Genomic DNA, 10,740 nt, shown 5'->3' on the forward strand with positions numbered 1-10,740 from the left:
GGGGCTCTTAGCTTTTTTAATTCTTCTTCAGTGCTGGCCATAGTAAGCAATCAAGCCACCCTTATTCAACTAAAGCAAAACAAAAAGACTACAGCTCCTGGTATTCCCAGGCGGTCTCCCATGTAGGCACAAACCAGGCCTAACTCTGCTTAGCTCCAGAGATCAGACGAGATCAGGTGCTTTCAGGACCCTGCTTAACTCGGAAGATAAGACTTGATCGACTGCTAATAGGGTATAATGGCCATAGGCATGACAAGCCCTGACTTTGGGGCTATTATCTTTTTTCATTCTTCTTCAGTGCTGGCCATAGTAAGTGAGACAAACACCCTCATTCACCTAAAGGAAAACAAAAAGCCTACAGCACCTGGTCTTCCCAGCTGGTCACCCATCCAGGCCCGACCCTGCTTAACTTCTGAGATCAGATGAGATCAGGTGCTTTCAGGGTGGTATGAATGTTGGTATGAAAAGCACTAACTTTGGGGGTCTTAGCTTTTTTCATTCTTCTTCAGTGCTGACCATAGTAAGCGACAGAAGCCACCCTCATTCACCTAAAGCAACACAAAAAAAGCATACAGCATCTGGTATTCCCAGCAGTACCCCATTCAGGTACTAACCAGGCCCGACCCTCCATAACTTCTGAGTTTAGATGAGATCAGGCTTTCATGGTGCTATGGACGTAGGCAGAAAAAACACTAACTTTGGGGGTCTTAGCTTTTTTTCATTCTTCTTCAGTGCTGACCATAGTAAGTGACACAAGCCACCCTCATTCACTTAAACCAGCGCAAAGAAAGCCTACAGTATCTGGTATTCCCAGGTGGTCTCCAACCAGGTACTAACCTGGCCAAACCCTGATTAACTTTTGAGATCAGAGGTGATCAGGTGCTTTTATACTGGTATGGTTGTAGGTATGAAAAGAACTGACTTTGGGGCTCTTAACTTTTTTCATTATTCTTCAGTGCTGGCCATAGTAAGCAAGGCAAGCCACACTCATTTACCTGAAGCAAAAGAAAAAGACTACAGCTCCTGGTATTCCCAGGCGGTCTCCCATCTAGGTGCTAACCAGGCCCAACCCTGCCTAGCTTCTGAGATCAGAAGAGATCAGGTGCTTTCAGGGTGGAACGGCTCAAGGCATGAAAAGTACTGACTTTGGGGCTCTTAGCTTAATTAATTCTTTCTCAGTGCTGGCCATAGTAAGCGAGACAAGCCACCCTCATTTACCTAAAGAAAAAGAAAAAGCCTACAGCACCTGAAATTTCCAGGTGGGATCCCATCCAGGTACTAACCAGGCCTGACCCTGCTTAACTTCTGAGATCAAACAAGATCAGGTGATTTTTGGGTGGTACCTCCATAGGCATGAAACGCACTGACTTTGGAGCTCTTTGCTTTTTTTTAAATTATTTTTTAGTGCTAGCCATAGTAAGTGAGACAAGCCACCCTCATTCACCTAAAGCAAACCAAAAAGCCTACAACACCTGGTACTGCCAGGCAGTCTCCCTTCCCGGTAGTAACCAGGCCGGACCCTGCTTAACTTCTGAGGTGAGCTTTCAGGGTGGTATGGCCGTACGCATGAAAAGCACTGACTTTGGGGCTCTTTGCCTTTTTTTATTCTTTCTAAGTGCTGGCCATAGTAACCTAGACAAGCCACCCTCATTCACATAAAGCAACAGTAAAAAGAAAAAAACCTACAGTACCTGGTATTCCCAGGCAGTCTCCCATCCAGGTACTAACCAGGCCAGACACTGCTAAACTTCTGAAATCAGACACGATCAGGTGCTTTCACGATTGTATGGTCGTAGGAATGAAAAGCACTGACTTTGGGGCTCTTAGCTTTTTTCGTTTTTCTTCAGTGCTGGCCATGCGAAGGGAGACAAACTACCCTCATTCACCTAAAGCAGAACAAAAAGCCTACCGCAGCTGGTATTCCCAAGCAGTCGCCAACCAGGTACTAACCAGACCAGACCCTGCTTAACTTCTGAAATCAGATGAGATCAGGCGCTTTCAGGGTGGTATGAACGTTGGTATGAAAAGCATAACTTCTTAGCTTTTTCATTCTTCTTCAGTGCTGACCATAGTAAGCGGCACAATCCACCCTTATTCACCTAAAGCTACACAAAAAAGCCTACAGCCTCTGGTATTCCCAGGAAGTATCCCATCCAGGTACTAACCAGGCCCGACCCTGCATAACGTCTGAGTTTAGATGAGACCAGGTGCTTTCATGGTGATATGGACGTAGGCAGAAAAAGCACTAACTTTGCTGGTCTTAGCTTTTTTCATTCTACTTCAGTGCTGACCATAGCAAGCGACACAAGCCACCCTCATTCACCTAAAGCAACACAAAAAAAGCCTACAGCATCTGGTATTCCCAGGTGGTCTCCCATCCAGGTACTACCCATGACCAACTGTGCTTAACTTCCGATATCAGACGAGATCAGGTGATTTGAGGATCGCATGGTCTTAGGCCTGAAAAGCACTGACTTTGGGGGTCCAGCTTACTCATTCTTCTTCAGTGCTGCCCATAGTAAGCAAGACAAACCACCCTCATTCACCTAAAGCAAAACTAAAAACTAAAAAAGCCTACAGCAGCTGGTATTCCCAGGTGGTCTCCAACTAGGTACTAACCAGCCGCAACCCTTCTTAATTTCTGAAATCAGACGAGATCAGGTACTTTAACGGTGGTTGGCCGTAAGCATGAAAACCACTGACTTTGGGGCTCTTAGCTTTTTTAATTCTTCTTCAGTGCTGACCATAGTAAGCAAGGAAAACCCCCCTCATTCACCTAAAGCAAAACAAAAAGACTACAGCTCCTGGTATTCCCAGGCGGTTTCCCATCTAGGTACTAACCAGGGTCTTAGCTTTTTTCATTCTTCGCAAGTGCTGACCCTAGTAAGCAGCACAAGCCACCCTAATTCACCTAAAGCAACACAAAAAAAAGCCTACAGCCTCTGGTATTCCCAGGCAGTATCCCATCCAGGTACTAACCAGGCCCGACCCTGCATAACGTCTGAGTTTAGATGAGATCAGGTGCTTTCATGGTGATATGGACGTAGGCAGAAAAAGCACTAACTTTGGGGGTCTTAGCTTTTTTTCATTCTACTTCAGTGCTGACCATAGCAAGCGACACAAGCCACCCTAATTCACCTAAAACAACACAAAAAAGCCTACAGCATCTGGTATTCCCAGGTGGTCTCCCACCAGGTACTAACCTGCCGCAACCCTTCTTAATTTCTCAAATCAGACGAGATCAGGTGCTTTCACGGTGGTATGGCCGTAGGCATGAAAAGCACTGACTTGGGGCTCTTAGCTTTTTTTAATTCTTCTTCAGTGCTGGCCATAGTAAGCAAGGCAAGCCACCCTCATTCACCTAAAGCAAAACAAAAAGACTACAGCTCCTGGTATTCCCAGGTGGTCTCCCATCTAGGTACTAACCAGACCCAACCCTGCTCAGCTTCAGAGATAAGAGGACATCAGGTGCTTTCAGGGTGGTATGGCTGTAGGCATGAAAAACACTGACTTTGGGGGTCTTAGTTTTTTCATTCGTCTTCAGTGCTGGCCATAGTAAGCGAGACAAGCCACCCTCATTTGCCTAAAGCAAAATTAAAAGCCTATAGCTCCTGGTATTCTCAGGCGGACTCCTAAGCAGGTACTACCCAGGCCTGACCCTGCTTAACTCTTGAGATCAGACTCGATCAACTGCTATTAGGGTATAATGGCCATAGGCATGGCAAGCCCTGACTTTGGGGCTATTAGCTTTTTTCATTCTTCTTCAGTGTTGGCCATAGTAAGTGAGACAAGCACCCTCATTCACCTAAAGCAAAACAAAAAGGCAACAGCACCTGGTATTCCCAGCTGGTCACCCATCCAGGTCCGACCCTGCTTAACTTCTGATATCAGACAAGATCAAGTGCTTTCAAGGTGGCATGGCTGTAGGTATGAAAAGCACTAACTTTGGGGGTCTTAGCTTTCTTCATTCGTCTTCATTGCCGACCATAGTAAGCCACACAAGCCACCCTCATTCACCTAAACCAACACAAAGAAAAGCGTACATCAGCTGATATTCCCAGGTGGTCTCCAACCAGGTACTAACCAGCCCCGACCCTGCTTAACTTCTGAAATCAGATGAGATCAGGTGCTCTCACTGTGCTTTGGCCGTAGGCCCGAAAAGCGCTAATTTTGGGGTTCTTAGGTTTATTCATTCTTCTTCTGTGCTGACCATAGTAAGCGAGACAAGACTAAAATCCGTACGCATACTAACAGTAGTATATGTAATAAATAGAATACTGCATGATATATGTTGCTTTTATGATGTCTTTGTAATGTTGCTCGAGAGGAGGACCCAAAAGGGTGAATATAAATGCTTTAAATGTTGCTAAAGGCTATATAAATCAAACACATAGAGGGATTAGTAAGGGGTTAACATTAGATTTTATTATTTCTATGCATTAATTACTCTTTTGTGTTTGTTTCGCTTAAGTTGGAGTTTGGGCCTAAATTCCAAAATGGCCGCGGACGCGACACGACGAAGTGGCCACTGTCCCAAGAGGCATGGGGTGAAGTGCGCAGAAGTGACAAAGTCTTCCAGACCTCGTCGTGAACCCTGATCTCTGTGTACCGAAGCAAGGACACTGTGGGATGGCGGCCAAGACGAAAGACAATAGGCTTTCACAGTAAACCAGAACGGACCGACATTAAATGAACTTGTGACATCACCCCTTGAACTGTACCAAAATCCTAAAAAGACTCCATCGGACGATCTCAACCAACCAATCACGACCGTATTAAAATAACGAAATGTATCTTCTTGGTTTGATTTTATTATAAAAATACGCGGTAGAATAGAGAGGGTCTCAATCGTTCTTTCCGATGACAACGACGACGACGGTGACGCTACGCGAACTCTACTACTTAGGGTGACTGCTGTGTTTTCCTGAATCCTAGATGGTCCAAATGCTGCCCAATTAACTGATGACTGCGAACTTTCCTAATTCGATGGGCACTGACAGATGCTTGCACGCCTCTGGTCTTTACCGATCCTTTGAGACTGTAGTATTCTGAGCAAAGAACTTTGAACTTTTAGACGAATGACGACAGATTTGAGTATGCAGACCCAATGACTTAGAGGACTTCAGATAGTCAGATTAGGTAAATATGATGTTCTGCGATTTACTTGAAATTTGATATAAACTTTCCAAATGCAAATCTAACTTTTCAAGAAATTTTAGATAAACAGATATTGATTAACAAGAAATGAGTTTGTGGTTTATTAAGAAGGGTAAGATCTAAATCTTGAAATGTGTTTTAGCTGGTTCTAAATCAGGGGAACAACCTTTACAACGCAACTTTTACAACGCACTACCATTACAACGCATTTTTTACAACGCATAATCCATTACAACGCATGACATTACAACGCATGACACTACAACGCATTTTTAAAAACTACCTTTACAACGCATTCCATTACAACGCATACTACCATTACAACGCATACCATTACAACGCATAATATTACACTATACTATCCAACACTTACCCTACTGATGCACCCCCTGGAGTTAGAATAGTAATTTTTACCCCTATACTATCCAACACTTACCCTACTGATGCACCCCCTGGAGTTAGAATAGTAATTTTTACCCCTACACTATCCAACACTTACTCTACTGATGCACCCCCTGGAGTTAGAATAGTAATTTTTACCCCTATACTATCCAACACTTACCCTACTGATGCACCCCCTGGAGTTAGAATAGTAATTTTTACCCCTATACTATCCAACACTTACCCTACTGATGCACCCCCTGGAGTTAGAATAGTAATTTTTACCCCTATACTATCCAACACTTACCCTACTGATGCACCCCCTGGAGTTAGAATAGTAATTTTTACCCCTATACTATCCAACACTTACCCTACTGATGCACCCCCTGGAGTTAGAATAGTAATTTTTACCCCTATACTATCCAACACTTACCCTACTGATGCACCCCCTGGAGTTAGAATAGTAATTTTTACCCCTATACTATCCAACACTTACCCTACTGATGCACCCCCTGGAGTTAGAATAGTAATTTTTACCCCTACACTATCCAACACTTACCCTACTGATGCACCCCCTGGAGTTAGAATAGTAATTTTTACCACTACACTATCCAACACTTACCCTACTGTTGCACCCCCTGGAGTTAGAATAGTAATTTTTACCCCTACACTATCCAACACTTACCCTACTGTTGCACCCCCTGGAGTTAGAATAGTAATTTTTACCCCTACACTATCCAACACTTACCTTACTGTTGCACCCCCTGGAGTTAGAATAGTAATTTTTACCCCTATACTATCTAATACTTACCTTAAATGTAATTTAATATTATGCGTTGTAATGGTATGCGTTGTAAAGGTAGTATGCGTTGTAATGGTAATGCGTTGTAAAGGTATTTTTTAAAAATGCGTTGTAGTGTACTGCGTTGTAAAGTCATGCGTTGTAATGGATTATGCGTTGTAAAAAATGCGTTGTAAGTGCATGCGTTGTAAAAGTGTGCGTTGTAACGTCATACATCCTCTAAATCACCATCAACCAATCCAACTATTTGGTCCATTGACCACGTGGGAGGAGTGTCTTGATGTTTAGGATTGAGATCTGTAGGTGGAAGGGGTATTGATGTGTATATTGTAAATTAAACTTTTCTTTCCCTATAGGTTATAAGGTGTTCCCCTCACATGTCGAGCGCTTGAACCGCTCATCCCTCCAACTGCGCGCAGACCGGTGAATAGTTAGTGTGAGTGTTGGTGTTATGCGCCCCACCAATGACTGCATGTGTGAATGAGTTAGATTCTTCGAAAGTGCTGACCCTAGTAAGCGGCACAAGCCACCCTCATTCACCTAAAGCAACACAAAAAAAAGCCTACATCAACTGATATTCCCAGGCGGTCTCCAACCAGGTACTAACCACGCCCAACCCTGCTCAACTTCTGAAATCAGATGGGATCAGCTGCTCTCACTGTGGTTTGGCCGTAGGCCTGAAAAGCGCCAACTTTGGGGTTCTTAGCTTTATTCATTCTTCTTCAGTGCTGACCATAGTAAACGAGACAAGCCACCCTTATTCACCTAAAGCAACACAAAAAAAAAAAGCATTCAGCACATGACATTCCCAGGCAGTGCCCTATCCAGGAACTAAACAGCCCGACCCTACTTAACTTCTGAGTTTAGACGAGATCAGGAGCTTTCAGGGTTGTATGGCCGTAGGCATTAAAAGCACTCACTTTAGGGCTCTTAGCTTTTTTATTTCTTCTTCAATGCTGGCCATAGTAAGAGAGACAAGCTACCCTCATTCTCATAAAGGAAAACAAAAAGCCTACAGCTTCTGGCATTCCCAGGCGCTCTCCCATGTGGATACTAACCAGGACCAGCCCTGCTTCACTTCTGAGATCAGACAAGATCAGGTGCTTACAGGGTGATATGGCTGTAGGCATGAAAAGCACTTACTTTGGGCTCTTAGCTCTTTCGTTTTTCTTCAGTGCTGGCCATAGTAAGAGAGACAAACCACCCTCATTCACCTAAAGCAGAACAAAAAGCCTACAGCAGCTGGTATTCCCAGGCAGTCTTCAACCAGATACTTACTAGCCCCGTCCCTGCTTAACGTCTGAAATCAGATAAAGCCAGGTGCTTTCATGGTGGTATGGCCGTAGGCATGAAAAGCACTGACTTTGGGGCTCTTAGTTTTTTTCTTTCTTCTTTAGTGCTGACCATGGTAAGAGACACAAGCCACCCTCATTCACCTGAAGCAGAACAAATACCTACAGCAGCTAGTTTTTCCAGGTAGTCTCCCACCAAGGTACTAACCAGGCTCAAAGCTGCTTAACTTCTGAGATCAGGTGCTTTCAGGGTGGTATGGGCATAGGCATGAAAAGCACCAACTTTGGGGCTCTTAGCTTTTTTCTTTCTTCTTTAGTGCTGGCCATGGTAAGAGACACAAGCCACCCTCATTCACATGAAGCAGAACAAATACCTACAGCAGCTAGTATTCCCAGGTGGTCTCCCACCAAGGTACTAACCAGGCTCAAAGCTGCTTAACTTCTGAGATCAGGTGCTTTTAGGGTGATATGGCCATAGGCACAAAAACTCTAATGGAAGTCAGCGCACTACTAGTGTTGTCTCGGAAACAATATTAATCTTTAAAATTTCTCCTACTGGAACCTGAATTGCGTGCAAACTGGAAAAGGTTGCCACCCTAATGAAACATGAAAAATCAGATGCTATGCATCTGTATACCGATTGCACAGCTTGAAATATGTTACTTATGCATGTACTCCACTGAATCTGCGCTTATGTACACTTGTTGAATAAAACAAACAACTACATGATCAATAATGATATTAACATTTACTCATTGAGATCATGAGCTTATGCTCCTTTTAAATGCACAAACATTATGCTTGAACCTTCAAATGAATAATCAGTTGTATTGAAAAGGTAAATTGCTTATCAATATGCTGATAACTGAAATGTTCAAAAACAAATATTCTTTTACAGAATGACGATTGAAGTTGATGTAGCCCAATGCATTTCGGGATTTTCTGTAATCCCTTCTTCAGGGGCCTGTATATAAAAGAAGAATAGAGAACACAGAAACATATTTGTGACAATTGACCGTCTGCATTACACTGTCATGAATATGTCAACTAAAAATTGACAGATACAACGTCTGAATGACCAGAGTGGCCTTGCTCCACCTGTACTTGTCCAGCACGCAGAATTGTAAATAGAAAGATCAAATGCTAGACCCGTGTGTTAATGTATCAGTGATTAAAAACAGACAGAACCTAAAACTCACGAAAAACCCTTTGTGCTCCTCTTCCTGTTAGTAATGACAACGAGTGATAAGGTTCTCCCACGGAGTGAGAAAAAACGAGAACAAAAACAAAACTGAACTGCTGAGGCTTACAAGAAAACCGTCGTCTGTACGTGTCAATTTCTGAAAATCAAGGACTTTCTGACCAGAAAAGCTCAACTGCGATGTTGTAAACTCCGAGGCACTGGTGTGTCGTTAATTATCCAGTGAATTGTAATCTCGAACTCTCCCTTTAACTCATTACCACTGTCCGGGGACCTGTATTCAATGAATGGAAATAAGTTCCATCACTACGCTGTTCAACGTGAACTAATATCTCCTGGCCAATCACAGTAAACAAAGTTTATCATACCTCTGTCCTTTGCTGATGAGTCCGTTTCTGAAAGTTGTAAACTGTTAAAGATGAACACCACCTTGTACCCGAACTCGGTACGAAAAAACGTCCAACCTGCCATAATCAAACAACATACCTGAAAAGAAGATACCAGGTTAGATTGGTAGAGCTCCTTTATTGCGATCCAGATACACAGAACCCCCGGCAGCAACTGCCAACCCCGACCGCTCCACATTCCCTGCACGGAACCTTCATTCCAGGTTCCGTGCAAAGAACCTGAACACGGAAAGAACCCCAACACACCCCCCTTCCTTCACAAAAAAAAACACACACCCCTAATTACATAAAAACAAATATTACCCACATGGAAATGCATTAATCACAAAATACAGGAAGTCAAAATCTAACATAGTCCTGTAATTTAACAGGAGATAACCTGGTTCTGGCAGGAAGAAACTTAGTTCTCAAAGGACCCTGTTGAGAAGCAAGGTTGCTTCCCGAAGTGCGACCCCTGGGCGTATCCATGCTGGAAGGTAGAATTGTACCCTGTGTATCGACACCAAATCTGCTTCTCACAAACTCCACTTTGAACTTAGGTACAACAGAAACAGCAGACTTATTCCAGACCTTGCCATTATCCAGAACAACCACATGATCTCTCACCTTACTGACCTTAACCGGAGCAGAAAACCGAGAGAAACCCTTACGAACAAGAACTGGTTTCTTTTTTTTTTTTTTTTCTTTTTTTTTTTAAAACCTTTATTTTAGATCAGTGACACAGCTATTCAGCCGACAACCCGGCGGTACGGCAGCTTTAGAGATTCAACACATGCTTGCGTCCACATATCACTGACAGGAGAGCCAAAGGTTCTATTTTGCATGAACATAAATACAACTCGAAACACAAGCAAGGCGAAAGGTACTGTAAACACCAAGAGAGGTTCCCATCAGGGGGACGAGCCCCATCACGTCCAACAGGCACAGGTCTATAGTAAGGGAAAGGAGGGAAAGGCAGAGACTCTAGAAACAATCACATATCAGCGGGAAAGTCAAAGCCGGAAAAAGACTAAGGGGAAAGTTGCTCCTCAGGCGGATCCGGGTCGGGGGGCAGGCATATGTCCCCTCTGTACTGGTTCCATGGCCCCCACACAGCGTGCCATTTCCGAGGGCGCCCTCGAGCACAATACACTGTCTTCTCCCTAAACATGCTCCAGTCCATGTTTTCCATCCACGCTGTCAATGTGGGCGGCCTATTGGAGCCCCACAGCCGAGCGATATCGCGCTTGGCTACCATGTTCCCCAGGGTCACCCACTGAGTCTGTGCTGCGTTGTGGTCAGTAGGACTCCAGACATTCAGGAGACAACATCGCGCCTCAGGCTGCATAACAATTCCTGTCACCTCCCCCATCGCCTCGTGGACTTGCCTCCAGAACTCCATAATCGCACCGCATTCCCAAATAATATGGAGGAAGGTACCCACCATACCACAGCCTCTCTTACATAAGCCCTCCTCAGAGAAACCCATGTGGACCAACCTGGGCCCCGTCACATAGACCA

The 10,740-nt window shown here is 44.1% G+C and overlaps 11 pseudogenes; all 11 read right to left on the reverse strand.

The window, feature by feature from the left end:
- Window positions 1-1,011: 1,011 nt before the first annotated feature.
- LOC146866601 (5S ribosomal RNA) lies at window positions 1,012-1,130 on the reverse strand (annotated as a pseudogene).
- A 104-nt stretch (window positions 1,131-1,234) lies between these two features.
- LOC146866602 (5S ribosomal RNA) lies at window positions 1,235-1,353 on the reverse strand (annotated as a pseudogene).
- A 326-nt stretch (window positions 1,354-1,679) lies between these two features.
- On the reverse strand, window positions 1,680-1,798 carry LOC146866603 (5S ribosomal RNA; annotated as a pseudogene).
- A 318-nt stretch (window positions 1,799-2,116) lies between these two features.
- LOC146866604 (5S ribosomal RNA) lies at window positions 2,117-2,235 on the reverse strand (annotated as a pseudogene).
- Window positions 2,236-2,571: 336 nt separating this feature from the next.
- On the reverse strand, window positions 2,572-2,688 carry LOC146866605 (5S ribosomal RNA; annotated as a pseudogene).
- Window positions 2,689-2,930: 242 nt separating this feature from the next.
- On the reverse strand, window positions 2,931-3,049 carry LOC146866606 (5S ribosomal RNA; annotated as a pseudogene).
- Window positions 3,050-3,155: 106 nt separating this feature from the next.
- Window positions 3,156-3,273, reverse strand: LOC146866607 (5S ribosomal RNA; annotated as a pseudogene).
- Window positions 3,274-3,377: 104 nt separating this feature from the next.
- On the reverse strand, window positions 3,378-3,496 carry LOC146866608 (5S ribosomal RNA; annotated as a pseudogene).
- A 540-nt stretch (window positions 3,497-4,036) lies between these two features.
- Window positions 4,037-4,154, reverse strand: LOC146866609 (5S ribosomal RNA; annotated as a pseudogene).
- A 3,195-nt stretch (window positions 4,155-7,349) lies between these two features.
- LOC146866610 (5S ribosomal RNA) lies at window positions 7,350-7,468 on the reverse strand (annotated as a pseudogene).
- A 535-nt stretch (window positions 7,469-8,003) lies between these two features.
- LOC146866611 (5S ribosomal RNA) lies at window positions 8,004-8,112 on the reverse strand (annotated as a pseudogene).
- Window positions 8,113-10,740: the final 2,628 nt, after the last annotated feature.

The sequence above is a fragment of the Triturus cristatus genome, chromosome 2_1 (genome assembly GCF_964204655.1).
Source record: "Triturus cristatus chromosome 2_1, aTriCri1.1, whole genome shotgun sequence".
In the NCBI taxonomy this organism is placed as follows: domain Eukaryota; kingdom Metazoa; phylum Chordata; class Amphibia; order Caudata; family Salamandridae; genus Triturus; species Triturus cristatus.